The following is a 15295-nucleotide window of genomic DNA, read 5'->3' as shown; positions in this document are numbered from 1 at the left end:
TAACAGATGAGATCTCTTTAAAATAATCCCCCCCCCCAGATATCATTGAGAATAAACAAAGAGCCAATGGAGATTCGCTTAAGGCTCATCTCAGATATTTCTCCGAGAGAAAGAGTCAGAAATCTCACAAAAAATATCATCAGAGTTTGAAAAGATATGTCATCAATGTGTCAAACTGAGCTCAGATTTGTCAAGTCTGCCATCAAAACTCACTATTATTGATCTCAGTATGAACTCAAACATTATTTTACCTACAATCTACATTCATTTTACTCCTCCATACTCTTCATGAACGGAGAACTCCATCAAAGCTCCTGAGCTGTAAAAGAGCATCTGAGCACCAGAGCACCAGTTTGTTTTGGATGAGAATGAAACATCAGTGAAAGTAAGTCAAGAGTCAGTAGAGACTGAAGAGACTTTTAATCACATTAGCGGAGAGAAAGTAAGCTCTAAAAACAACATCAGTGCTGTGTCTGTCACTGGAAGCTTCTGTGTTATTCTCCTCCCGCCGGGTTTTATTCGTCTCTCTTCCGCCTCCCGTTCTTATAATAGCCTGCTATTTTTAGCCCTGGCGGGTGAGTGAGGGGGTTTTCCTCCGATCGCTTATCAAGCACGAGCAGACGCGTGATGGATTTCCGCCTGAGAGAAACTCATTTCTGACATCAGAGGTCCGGCTCTGCCTGCAGGCTCCCGCTCTGTGTCATGTGCTTTTTCCCCAAATTAAAATCTCGAAAGTGCCTTTTGTCCTTTTAGCTGCTGAGGGCCTTTTTATTTCAGGCTGCTTACAGACCGTCACTTTCCTTCAAAACACACAACACTCCCCCAGGGAGAAAAGACGCACAATTCAACCTGAAATACTCATGAGCTTTAAAAACTGTGAGCTTGTTGGAAGTATGGAGCATGTACTGTATGATTTCTCACGTGATGTGTGCGTAAGCGCTCACAATTGGATACATCGAAGAAGATATATGGTTCCTATGGAAACAGATGAAGGATCTGTGATTTGGTACCTTGAAATTGTTCTGATTGAGGTTCTGGAGTAAGCGGAACCCAAAAGCTGTTCACTGGATTTTACAGGTTGATGTTGTCATTGAACACATGTTTCATGTAAGAGTCTCGCTCATGTTTTTAATGAAGATCTTCTCATTATTGCTCAGATGTTGCTCTTTCATTGCTGAGGAGATTCAATCAAGTTCTGAAAGTGTTTCCTTTCAGTATCAAGTATGACATGTTTCACTAACAAATGTTTAGGAGAAATAAAACAGCTACAAATGAAATGCAATTGTTGAAACACATGAAGAGTACGGACGTGTAATAGGAGGTCAAATAATCTGGATTTGACGATACATGTTTGAGTTCATATTGAGATCTCCAATAATATTGACTTTTGTTTGCAGACTTGACAAACCTGAGCTCAGTTTGACACATTGTTGACATCTCTACTCAAAGTCTAATTACAAACACATGAGAAAAATCTCCTGAGAGTCAGGAGAAACATCCGAGACACACATGAGATTTATGCAAAATTTTTTCATTTGCTCTCTATTTAATGTATAGGGGAAATAACTGAGATATGAAATTGAGATTTTTAGGTTAGACCCTGTTTAATCTGGTATTATTAGCACAGTTCATGAATGACTGTTCATCAGGATTCATTTGTGAAAAAGGATATTGAATTAAACTCTGTGTAAAGACCCTGAATAACACAAAAGCCATATGAGCCTCGGAGTGAACCAACTTTTGACTTCTGTATCACTTCTATAATACTTTCATCCTCCTAAAGAGTTTAAAGTTCCTTTTGGTCTCAGGAACAAAGAGAAAGAGGGAGATTATCTCTGGTTTACAAGGTCCGAGCAGATTTCTCACATCCGAAGACACCAACTCACAACCTCTTTTTATTTCTTCACATGTACACGGTTGGAGTGATTCGTCAATTTTTCGGATAAATTGCTGGCAAACTGTGCGGCTGGTGTGTTAAACATGAATTGGTTCATTAGTGAAACGCTTGCGAGCTGAAATGCCACATTAATTCTCTCGGATGTAGTCGAGCGAAACACAGCTTTGTTCTGTCTGTCTCAGCTACAGTGGGAACGGAAACTTAAAAGAGTTAAACACACAAAATACACACCAGTGATTACCAATGTAGTATGTGAAAAATGTTTGCATGAATGTAAGGTTGTAGAGTTCATATTGAGATCGTCAATTATATTAACTTTTGATTGCAGACTTGACAAAGCTGCAATCTTTGTCAAGATTTAGATGTGGTTGCAAGGTAATACCGAAAAACGAAAAACATGAAATCTCTGTAGGGCAAATTTCATAACATTTCTTTCTATATAAACGAACATGAATTCCAGATCTAACACTGTAATATAGTTTTTGTTTTTTAATAATAATCGAGCCGTTTCATCAATTAAAATTAAAACCCATGGTTTTAATTCAGTGATACACTTCATGGTGATGTGCAATGTTTTGTTATGCAATCTAAACACAATATAAACACACAGTGGGAGAATAGTAATTCAACAACAAAGAATGAAATACAATAACCTCTTCAATATATCATTACCAAATAGATTGAGAAACTACACCTTGTGGATGTATTGTCTCAGAATTATAATAAGTGTGTTTTAGATCTCAGCATCCTTCTGCAGTCATGAGCTCACAGTAACACACCTCGCCTGACACTGAGGTATCAAACATTAAAAATGTCTTAAAACGTCTTCAATAATGCACAGCGCTGCGTCTCAGAGCAAGAAGTGGAAAATCCAAAGTGACAAATTATGGAAAGTAACACACATGGAGCGGTTTTTAGCTTTGGATGACTGTATCACTATGGCAACAAACCGGCATAATGGCCTTGACTTGTAGCAGCGTGATGCACTCCTAAAGTTTCACATGTGATACGAGACAGATGTACACACACACATTCTTCACAATCACTGACAACATATAACAAAATAAACATAATTTTGGGTTTTCTTTAGTCACAAGATTAAGAAAGTGAGTAGTGATCCTAAACTTCTCAACTGTTGTCTAATAGCAAATAAAAAACAAGTAAGGGGCTCTGAATCTACAGAATGTCAGATCTTCTGTCTGACCTGCCTGTCGAAACACACGTGATTTATTTCATATCTTAACAGCACAGAATGTTGACTAACATAATATACAGTATGACAACAAATCCTCCATCAGTCAAAAGAAACAGAATTAATGTCCTGCTGTTTCATACGTTTCATCTATTCAAATGCAAAACTCATGGTTAATCCATGAAGGATATGCTGAACGGCATGAATACATTTTCAGGTATAAATGTTGTTTATTTTCCTGAGATGTTATCGGTCTCACGCTGACCTTTACCCTGTGAAATAAATATTTACACCAGCACACCTGACACCTGTGCGTTCACTTGGATTCCACAAACTGAAAATAATTCAGCATGTGCACCAGTTAATGCACAACTCCTACAGAGAACACAATGAGCCGTGATACCGCCGCCGGCGTGAAGAGACTCCATTCAAAACTTCAATATGTTCAATGCGACGTGTAAATCTCATTCTGACAAACTCGGATGATATTGTTGCTACGAGCTTCAGGCTTTCACATGTAAATCAGCTTTATAATCTAAACACAATGAGTCTGATTGATTGAATAAAAAAAACTAGGAATAAGGAATAGAAATGCCTATTACAGGTATAATTGCCTACATCTAACATCTTAAAAATTCATAAAAAACGTAACATTAATGTTGCATGTTGGAATATTAAAATGTGTGAATCTTGACACAACAGTTGATGGTGAAGAACAACTGTATGTTTTTTTCTAACATTATAGTCTCATAAACTCTGTGAATCATTCAATGTCAGTGTTTGACCTCCTGCAGAAGAGAGTTCTCATCCTTTAACAGCTGATCCGGGACCAGACATCAGTGATGTGAGCTTTGTCAGGCACGGGTGAATCGCTATATTTACTTTATAGAGCTGAGAATTCAGAGACTCCTGAGACCGAGGAATAATGACGCTTCAGCGAGCAATGAGTGAGAACGAATGACAAAACTATTATCCTCTGTTTTGCTTACAGCTCACGTCAGACGTTTACAAGAATCAAGCAGGAGAGCAACGGATTCATTTAAATCTTTTCTTGTTTGTCCTAATAAAAGATATGAACATATCAAATGAATAGTTCATCCAAAAATAAACATGCTGTTATTATTTATTCATCTTTAAAACTTGCATGACTTTCTTTCTTCAGAGGAACGCAACAGAAGATATTTTGAGAAATGTTCTATATAATAGAAATCAATGGTGTTCAATGTTGTAGGATTATCAGCGTTATAGAAAATATCTTCTTCTGTGTTCTGTAACAGAAAGAAACTCATATAGGTTTGACATGACATGAGTATGAATAAATGATGAAAGATTTTTTTTTGGGGGGTGAACTGTCCCTTTAAGACAGGGGTGCCTACACTCTGCAGGACAGTGGCCCTCCTGGGCCGAGTTAAGGCACCCCGGCTTAAAGAGATGTGAACAAAGAGCGGTCGACCTGCATTGATAAATCTAACCTGTGTTCCCACCAGTGGCATTATGGGATTGCTGTTAGATGTCCAGCTGAGGTGTATTTATGAGACTCAAGAGAGTCTGCAGGTGGAGGTCGTCCTCACCATCTCAAACTGAATATACAGTATGTACATGAAGACAACACACAGGTGATTACAGATGAGGTGCAAGTCAGACGTGAAGGAGGAAAACAGCAGGGATTTCAACCTCTGACATTAATGTGAGACAGATGATGCTCATATGATCCAGCCCTGAAAGTTTTATTATCTACATATGATGATTGGTCTGTTGATCTTTTTAAAGGTGAAATATCTTTATCATGAGGAACCGCGAAAATATTTAAGAGATCATTTCAGAGACCGTTTTGCTGATTTTAAAATGTACTATATACAGGTAAAATTATCATTTTGGTTTAATTCTTTGAACTACTGACAGATATTTATCCCAAATTTCATATAAAAATATTTCTGTTTGCATTTATTTGAATGAAATTAATTGAAATGAAACTGGAGAGACAGGTGAAAACAACAGAAAAGATGCTCTGTGTTTTCGAGACCCTAAATACTGCAAAGAAAACAAGTTCACTTGTATTCACCTTTAAGCACCACTGAATACGACGGTTACACTTGTAATCTTTTTATGTGATAATGTGGATTTCGTATAACAGTTTTCATGTGTATTGTCATGCTGTCAGTCTTTTAGATTTCTGATGACTTTATGTCATTCCTGAGGTTTGATTTTACAAAAATAAACACTAGACTGGAATGACCACAAAACATCTAGAAATGCTGATTTGAAAGGAAATGTTGGAACGGTCTCTTCATTTTTTCCGCTTTGGTATATTTGTGTTTACCCAGAAAAAAAATCACAGATGAGAACTTTTTAATATCACAATTATTTCTCCTTAACCGCAATGAGATTACAAGGAAAATGTGTCCTGCGTCTCAGGTTATTTTATTCTATGAAAAAGAGTTAGAAATCTCAAACAGTAACCAGGCAACTTTACTACTGCATGTACAACACATAATAATGTGAAACCTTGAGAGAATATGTTGGTTCATTTTTCATGTTTCATTCCATTGGCTGCATTGAAAAGACTGTAAAGCCAAAACTTAAGCCATGAAGGTCAACCCACAAACACATGTGAGGAGCGTGTGTAAAGCTTTTTCTCTCAAACACAATTCATAGCGCCATCACTCTCTGAAATACTGTACATTTCACACATCTGAATGCCACTGAAAAACTATTCACAGAAAGATTTTAAGCCCCATTGATTTGTAATGATTGCAAATTCATGCAGTCTGAATATTTTCTCCAGATTGATGATGCAGAATGCAGCGGTAAGAGTGGTGTTCAATGAACCAAATTGTGTGTGTGTGTGTGTGTCTGTTCATTAAAGAGTGTGTTTATTTCTCACTGCTTCTACCATCTCACTTCAATCTCAGACACATCTATGTAAAGTACAGCCAGAGATGGTCAGAAGATGTCTTTTGAAGAGTAACCTTGTGATGGTCATACAGAAATTAAGGTTAACGTGTGCTGAGAAAACTCATTTATGAGATCTGTGATTTGCAGGGTTAAATGTGTTTGTGTGTGTGTGTTTATAGAGAGAGTCTTATCTCACGCATGGGGAGGGTTTTTACAGCTCTACGTGCTCTGAAACCAAACAAACAAATGTTCAGCTTGAACGCACATGAAACCAAATGAGGTTTCTCTCTTTGCTCCCGGCTGAAAGGTGGAGAGGTGTGTTATCTGACAGGTGCTCGGGCTATCCCCATCACACTAATGAAGACTGAGACACACACAAACCTTTCTGCCTTTTACATTTTCAAATGAACACCATATAGTGTGTTTAATGGTCAATTTCCACCACAGGTGCCTCAGACTTGTATCACCCTATCGGGCATCAAGTCAAATCCTCTTTGCTGAGTCCTTACAGAAGCAGTTAACACGGTACAGCATTATGTAGAAACACATAAAATGTGGAGCGGCACGTCGACGGGTCTGTGTTTGCACAGAAAAACAGAGGTTTGAGAGCATTAGACTCTTCCGCCCCCGATTTTCTGGTCTATAAAAAGAAGGTGTTAATGAAAGAGAGAGATAAGGCCGGGCAGATGGCCTCCTCCTCAGGCACGGCTCCTCCGTATGGCAGAGATGGAAATGATGCCCGGCATCAATGGAGGAGCTGGGAGAAGACCTGGTGAATTTTCACGAGGAAGACGAGCGGTGAATTACGACTTCATTTAGCGCAAGCAAGACGTACACATACTGAGAAAGTCAATACTATTGAAGATCTCAATCTGAACTCTGACCTTTCATCAAATTTACCCAAATCCAGATTATTTTACCTCCACAATCTACGTTCATTTGACACCTCCATACTCTTCATAACATTCTCATTTCTGTTTTAATTTCTCTTTAACAGTTTTATGGGGAACATCTAAGACTAAAGATTAAAAAGACTTTTGCTGAGATTTTGCCCAGATCTTCAGTCTGGACTTGTTGCAGAAAGTCTGTGCCAGTCTCCAGTGTCCAAAGTCAGTCCTGGAGGGCCTGTGTCCTACAAAGTTTAGCTTCAACCCTAATCAAACACACCTGAACAGCTAATCAAGGTCTCACAAAGCAGACTAGAAACTTCCAAACAGGTGTGTTGAGCTAAATTGGAGCTAAACTCTGCAGGACCGTGGGACTACAGGACCAACAATGGACACCCCTGAGTTAGGGTGTTTCTCTCTGAAACTTTAAGTCTGCAAATGATTTAAAAAAGATTTTAAAAGTCTTGTAGTGTATTCCAGTCATAAATTGAAAGTTAAATGAAACATAACGATTTACCTCTGTACAGTAACATTCTCCTCTGGGTCTAGACTGAGAAGCAGTTGTATTAGATATTTTTTTGAAGATTTAACACGTGTCCGATCTTAGGCAGACATACAGTACGATGTCTTGAGCTCTTGTGAGATTGATCGGTGAGGTCATGAATGATGGACCCTCATCAAAAACCCTTCAGTCTTGATAAATGTGTGCACGCGTGTCTGAACACGAACAGACACGCAATTCTTTAGCAAGAGCGTTTCGATGACTGACGCACCCGTGTCTCTCACCTTAACGATCAGGACGAGTCGCACGCCAAATCGACCCCTCCATCATTTGACAACGACATCACATCCCGTCACATTTCATATCGCGCATTCCCCTGTCACTGCGCTGGAGAGTGTCTGTGGGTTTGTGTGAAAACTCACTCATAATCTCAAACAACAGTTTATGTGTCGACAGGTTAAAAGGCAACACAATCGATAGAATAATTGTGAGCTGTTTCATTTGATCAAACAGATTCATTCCCTGCGGCTTGAGCAGAGACGCATCTGAAATATCAGATGTTTCCATCACAAACTGTGATGACCTCTAGAACATCACAGCAAGACAAAACAATGAAGAAAAACGATGTCACGCCAAGATGCACACTCAAAACAACACCACCACAAATACTTTTTCATCCACAATATACAGCAGTAGAATGTCAATATTATTAAAGATCTCAGTTTATACTCAAACATATCTCATAAAATTTACTCTCATCCAGATGATTTCTCCTCTACAATCTACATTCTTTTACACCTTCGTACTCCTCACCCGTTTCAACAATTACACTCACATTTGATTCTCTTTTATTTCTCTTACTATCTGTGACTAAGTTGATCCTTAAATGAAACAACTCAAATTTCATCATATTTTTAAAAGGGCAACATCTGAGCGATAACATCTTTCTGTGGGACGAGTCTTTATGTTAACAGTCGGTGTGTGATGGATGTAAAGTCAGGAGTGGTGTGTTAACACCTTCCAGACGTCTGCTCGAGAGTTCTTCTGGAAAAGACCGACACAAAGTTAAGGATATAACCTTGCTGAAAGTGAATGCTGTTGTTCTCTCTCTCTCTCTCTCTCTCTCTCTCTCTCTCTCTCTCAAGAAGACTCATGAAAGTTTCAGTGTTAGCCTGCTCCTCTCTCACTCTGTGAGCAAATGTGCCCTGTGCCCGTGATGCCAAGAAATATCTGACATGTGAAATCTACATTCAAAAACTTTGCTTCCACTGGATAAACTCTAATCATCCACTTTAAACAAGTGACCTCAGACATGAGAGAGACACAAAGAAGAGTCAGAGACAAAGAGTCTGGCAGATGTAATGTTGACCAGGATGTGCTTACCATCACAGGGTATCAAACACTTTTAGCTCGGCCTTAAATACTCGCACAAGACACCAAACGTACCAAATTGATCCTCTCGGTAAGAAAACCTTCATTTGATCTTCTGAGATCTCAAGAATACACCACACATCTGACCTCCTGTATCAGTTTGCAGTGCGCCAATTTAGTTAAAGGTCATTTTGTGACAATCCCCAAATTACTGCTGACATTTCCAAAACCCACAAAATAAGAACATAGTATTGATCTTTTCTAGATGTCTTTTATTTGGTGAACTGTGTTGGTTAACTGCTTTTTTTATATAACTGGAAGTTCGCATCAAATAAACTTATACAATTAAGTAACAAAATGTGCGGTATAAAATTTACAGAATAATCTGTTTTAAATCACACAATATAGGTCCTACTAATACCCAAATCCAGCCTTTATATGGTAAATGAGATTTGCACAACTACGTTTTTTACATTTTTGAAGAAGCGCTAATAAATCATCCGTGCTAATCTGAGGTTTTCATGAATGGTTCTGATCATTGATCACGGGTTCTCCAGAATGACCTCTCTGTCCTGCAGCAAGACGCTGACTGGATGAGAGTAATAAAGAGATAAGGCTGATAAAACTAATGAATGCCGCCTATCAGAGCGACTGAAGACAGCCAATTAAAGACATTACCCAAAAGGCTGAGCAGGACACAGGACAATCATCTTTATAAGAACTCAAACAACCAGCCAATCGGATTACAATGTGACCCAAATGTACTGAAGATGAAGGACGTTGTTCAAAACTTCTTATCAAATGACCTTGAAACGTCATGTGTTGAGGAGAAAGGAAACATCATTTATGAACACTTCTATACAGAATTCTATATTTAGACGGCAAAGTATAGACCTAAATACTTGAAAAACGTAAAAAAAAAATGTAACTACATAATTTTTCAATTATCTGGAAATAGATAAAAACTAAACTAAAACTATTAAACCTAGATAAAAATATTCAAAATGATAATGTTCATATTCAAATTATTATAATAAAACTATTATTATAATAATGAAAAATAAAAAAGCACCATAAACTTATTTTTTTTTACTAAAACTAACATGAAAACGAAAAATATGAAAATTGAGGGGAATTTAAAATACTATTAAAACTAATAAATTTAGAGAAAAAAAAAAAAAAAAAAAAACTTTTTACAATATATTTTACATATTATATTAATTATATTACATGAATTGTATGTACTTTCTTCCATTATATTGTATCAATAATGATATCTTTAAAAGGGGGCATTAATTAACAAAAAAATGTATCCAATAAATGAAAAATGTTACAGTTAAAATTATCCTATAAAAAAAGTAAATATCATTTTTGGGGAAAATAGGAAAAACATGTAAACACTTGTTTTTGACAGGTTTCCTGAAACATATGGTGTTTGACTCACTGTTGAACCTTCTGCATTAAATCAACACACATGACACCTGAGATATTGTGTGTGATATGGTCTGAAGTATACACAAACTATAAAAATGATGATCAAGGTCAGGTTGATGCTACATTTACTCTATACGGAAAACAGATTTAGTCAATAGGTCACTTAATGTAGCCATCATCCATATGCAAACGATCATTCACAGCCTGTGTTAGCTCAAATCTTTTTAACGTGACGTCTCTCAGCGTGTGAAGCTCACGGCGGATGAATTCTATGAGGTGAAGCCACACACGTCTGAGCTCGAGGCTTTATGAGCAAATCTGAGTCTGACTCACACCCAGTAGAAAGTAGCTTAGTAACAAACTCCACATCAGGTGGCTGTTTCACAAACACATCTCGTCTCTGTATGATGTGCATTAAAGTGTTTTCATTTGAAACACACAAACGTCAGTTTGGAAAAAATATTATTATTAGTGCTGGCACATTTAATTTTAATGGTTATAGTTTTTTATAAGCGTCTGTGTCTGGTACTGACAGACGTTTAACTGACTGACAGACAGCTCACAGATTGCTAATGAGGCCACTTTCAGATCAACAGACGGCTTGGACAGCTCTCTCTCTCTCTCTCTCTCTCTCTCTCTTTCCGTTCAACAGTATCTTTACTCTGTGTAGGGATGTATAATGATGTTTCATTACATTAATCACATTTCTCCTCCAGAGACTTGACAAAGCCATTATTCCCGGTTCATTTCATGGTTCACTGTTGTCACAGATGTGAATTAAGACGTGTCGAGTTTGCCGACTAAAAAGCCTCAAAAGATTTCACAACAGTTTAAAATGCAAGCACATGACAGATGGATTAGATTGCAGTTATTAAAGGTTGTATGAATGGTCTCGCATTATAAACGTCTGTAGTACCATGAGTCAGCCCTCAAATACAGAAACATTACAATATCAAACAAAATATTGACATCAAATGACGTTACTCTGAACCCTTAAAGGGACAGTTCACCTAAAAGGAGAATTGTCATTATTTATTCGCCCTCATGTCATGTCAAACCTGTATGACTTTCTTTCATCTGCAGAACACAAAAGAAGATATTTTGAAGAACGTTGATAACCAAGCAACACATTTCTCATAATATCTTCTTTTGTGTTCCACTCATGAAAGAGTCACATGTTTACAACCACATGAGGGGGTATAAATAATGACAAAATGTTGGGGTGAACTATAACTTTAGGAATAGTATTAAGATGCAGGTATGTCTTTTCAAATGGAAAACTATACAGTACATGATCAGTTTAAGATATTATGAGGACAAACCAATTGCTGGATAAATGACAATGTGAGTGTGTGTTCCATAAGGCTGACCTTGAAAACACACACACTCCCATCATCATTACACTGCGGCTTCTAATGAAGCAGCCCGTCTCATAGCAACAGATTCAGGTTGCCGGGAGAAGATCCGACGACTCTCACATCCAAATGTGGTCATGGGTGAGAGTTTATGATGGACACTGTCTGGTCATGTTTTATGGTTTAGATGCGACAATTTGACTCAGTTCTCTTTAAAAGGGACGGTTCACTGAAAAATGTAAAACTCTTTAAACTCATAAGTATGTGAGTAACTAAAGCCTAATGACTTTCTGAAGAAAATGTGTAATGACGCTATATCCCAAATAACACACAGAAACTTAACTACAGTATAATATAACACAGTTCTATGTCTGTGAGAACAAAACATTTGTTGCGGTGTTTGTTGACAATCACATTGATGTGTCATTCATTGAGAAACAATTCACAGAGCAGCTGAAGCATCATTTGAGTCACGCGTCTCTGATTTCCATTGAGTAAGCACACCTCAAACCTCACTAGTACAACCTCCCACACACGCATGCGCACACAGACACACACAAACACACACACACACACACACACAGTCTGAAGGGCTATATTTGTTTGGGTAATTGGGCTTTATTATGTTGAGTGTCTTGTTTAAATGTCATTTGTTCTGCACAGACACCCTCACCTGCTGACTCATTCAAGCATCTATCAGATCTACTGTCTGCTGTCTGTCTCACTGTCTGCCTGTCTTACCGCACAACCCTTTGCCCGTCTCAGTGCACGACTGCGTTATTGTCTGCATGACTCACTACACATCTGTCCCACTACTTTACTGCCTTAATGTCTGCCTGTTTCACTGCATATCCATCTGCTTGTCTAGCTGTATGACCAGCTAACTGTCAAACTGCACAACTGTCTCACTGTCTGTCTGTCTGTCTGTCTTGCTGCACATCTGTTTCATTACATTAATGCCTCACGTCTGCCTGTTTCAATGCACATTGATCTACCTGTATGCACGACCATCTGCCTGTCTCACTGCACAACTGTTTCTTACTGCACAACTACCTCACTATCTGTCTCACTGCGCATCGGAATCACAGTCTGTCTAACTGCGCAGATGCCTCAATGTCTGTCTGACTGCATAACTGTTTCACTGTCTGCCTTCCTGCACAACTGCCTCACCGTCTGTCTCACTGCACAACTGCCTCACCATCTGTCTCACTGCACAACTGCCTCACCGTGTGTGTGCACAGCAGATCATACAGAGAAACGGCAATGATGCAATATTGATGCTCTTCAGTTTGGCTGTGTTAATAGAGGGTTTGTGCATGGATGCAGTTGTTATGGATACGGAAACTCCCTGGTCGTTATGGATACAAGCTCACAGGAGGTCTGCGGCCTAAATAACACAAACTCACTCCCTGCTGTTTGGTTTCCCCACCATGGCAACGGTGTCCGTAGTGACGGGACAGAAGAAGACCTACACAGAGACCTACATCTAGAGCATCGCTGGACCGGTGAGAGGAAACATGCCTGTTGCATGTAACATGATGAGACAATATAAAAACAAGTGAGAAATCTAAAATGTCTTTTGTGTCTTGCAGGAGAAAAACTATTGCAAATGAGATGATATCAAATGTTTGTCATTTCTATATGAACTCATTTGTCAACATTTCCCCAGACAACGTAATCTCTTTAATATTTCAGTTGTTTTTTAAACAAACTTTTCGCTCAAGTCTGCTTCTTAGATTCATCTCATATGTCTCCTAGCTCTAGTTGTGCTTAAACACACAAGTTTGAGTGACTTCAGCATTTTATCAACATCTATCCATGTTAATAGTTCTAATCACAATCTCAAATTTTTTTCCTCTCACAACACACATAACATTTGGCACCCATCTTTAAAATCCAGACAGGGTGATATTTTTTACGTCATTAAGTTCTCATGAGCTATGAAGGAGCAGTAATCTGTTCCTTGTAGGTATTAAAATAAAATAAAATTAAACAAAGAAAAGAAATCTTTTTGTTTGTGCTTTTAAACAATGTTAATATGTTCATCTGTCTCACATTGCATTGAACTGTACATATTTTCAGACGTTGTTTTTACATTTGACCACGTGTCTCTGCATGCACTACAAATAGGCCGACAAACGACTCCACGATACAATTCAACACATCAAGATCACAGACGTACAAATACACTGCTGGACTCTTCAAAACACACAAAGGTACAAGATCTAAAAATATATACCTTTACATGTTGTCATTGATTTTTGAAACGGTGTCCTGACTTCATTAAGCAGCAGATAGTAGCAATACTTTAATAATAAACAATACTAAACTCTTTAAGTTCTGTGGGTGCTGGGAACACATGCACGCACAAACATACACACGCACACACTCACGCAATCTCATGAACATATTCTATTCACATTTCATCTCAAATTCAACATTTTTCCAATAAATGCATTTTCTGTATATAACTCTAACAAATTGCATTAACAAAAATACAATTTAAAGTAATTAAAATATTAATAAAAAAGATAAAAACTATTAATTATTGTACAGATAATTCTTATGGTGGAATTTATGCCATATTAAATATAATTCCTGTTCTATATTCTTCTTGGCAAAATAATATTTCTTTCTTTGAATTCCGGACATGTTCTTAAAAGGTGTCATGAGATTCTCTTTCTCTCTCTCTCACAAACACAAACACACACACACACACACACACACGCACGCACGCACGCATGCACACACACTTTGATGTGACAGCTGTAATCTCTACATGGCTGAAGGAGAAGAAAGGTTGTCATTAGAGCAGCAGCGTGTGTGTTTGGAGAAGATCTGCTGCTCCTTCTGTCACAGACTCAATTCAAATCACAGTGTGAATCGGTGCGGCTTTGTTTCAAATCATTATTGCACGTCACATCTGATTGTTGCACTGGGCCATTTTACCAAAAAACAGGGATAGGACTAAATCAACACACTTTTAAAGACCCCATGAAATCAAATGGACATATTTATGTTTTCTACATACTCAAGGGCTCATAAATGTTAAAATGAAGCTTGCATTTTGTTTCCCTATTCCAGCTTAATATGCAGAGACAACGATGAATAAGCTATTTATGAGTAAATTCCAAAACTTTGTTTTAGGAACCTGTCCATCCAGCACGGCTGTTTGTCCAAACCATGGTGGACCACGGAAATTTGTATCTCATCCATCATTTTACATATATCTGCTAAAAAATTACATTAAAATGTGCAGTCCAGAAACACAATCCTGGACTGAAGTTCAACTTCACAGAACATGAAAACTAAAATAAAAATATCTCAACACAACCGTCCAGCCAACAACGGCTGTAGCAAATAAGGTGAAACTTAAGACCATCGTTATATTTAAAATAAGAAAAAAATGCACAAGCTCTATACCTGTGCCTGTCCAAATATTTCACAGGGTCTTAAAAGTATACAATCCCTTAGAAAAATGAACCATGATTTTACTAAAAGTAAAATCAACAAACCACAGAACCCATAGCAAAACCATGGTATAGACATGAACCATAGTTTAACTATGCTATTTGTAGTAAAACTTTGTACTAAAGCAAATTGTTTTCAATCTGCAAGAGTCACTACACTTTTGCTATAATAATACCATGGTTATTTTTCATTAGGGATTTCGGATGAACACCTATCCTTCAAATACACACAAACACACACATACATACATCAAGAGGGACAACAATGAATCCACCAGAGATACAAAAGGAA

This window comes from Triplophysa dalaica, chromosome 5, assembly GCF_015846415.1.
Source record: "Triplophysa dalaica isolate WHDGS20190420 chromosome 5, ASM1584641v1, whole genome shotgun sequence".
In the NCBI taxonomy this organism is placed as follows: Eukaryota; Metazoa; Chordata; class Actinopteri; order Cypriniformes; family Nemacheilidae; genus Triplophysa; species Triplophysa dalaica.
Note: the sequence above shows the minus strand (reverse complement) of the source record.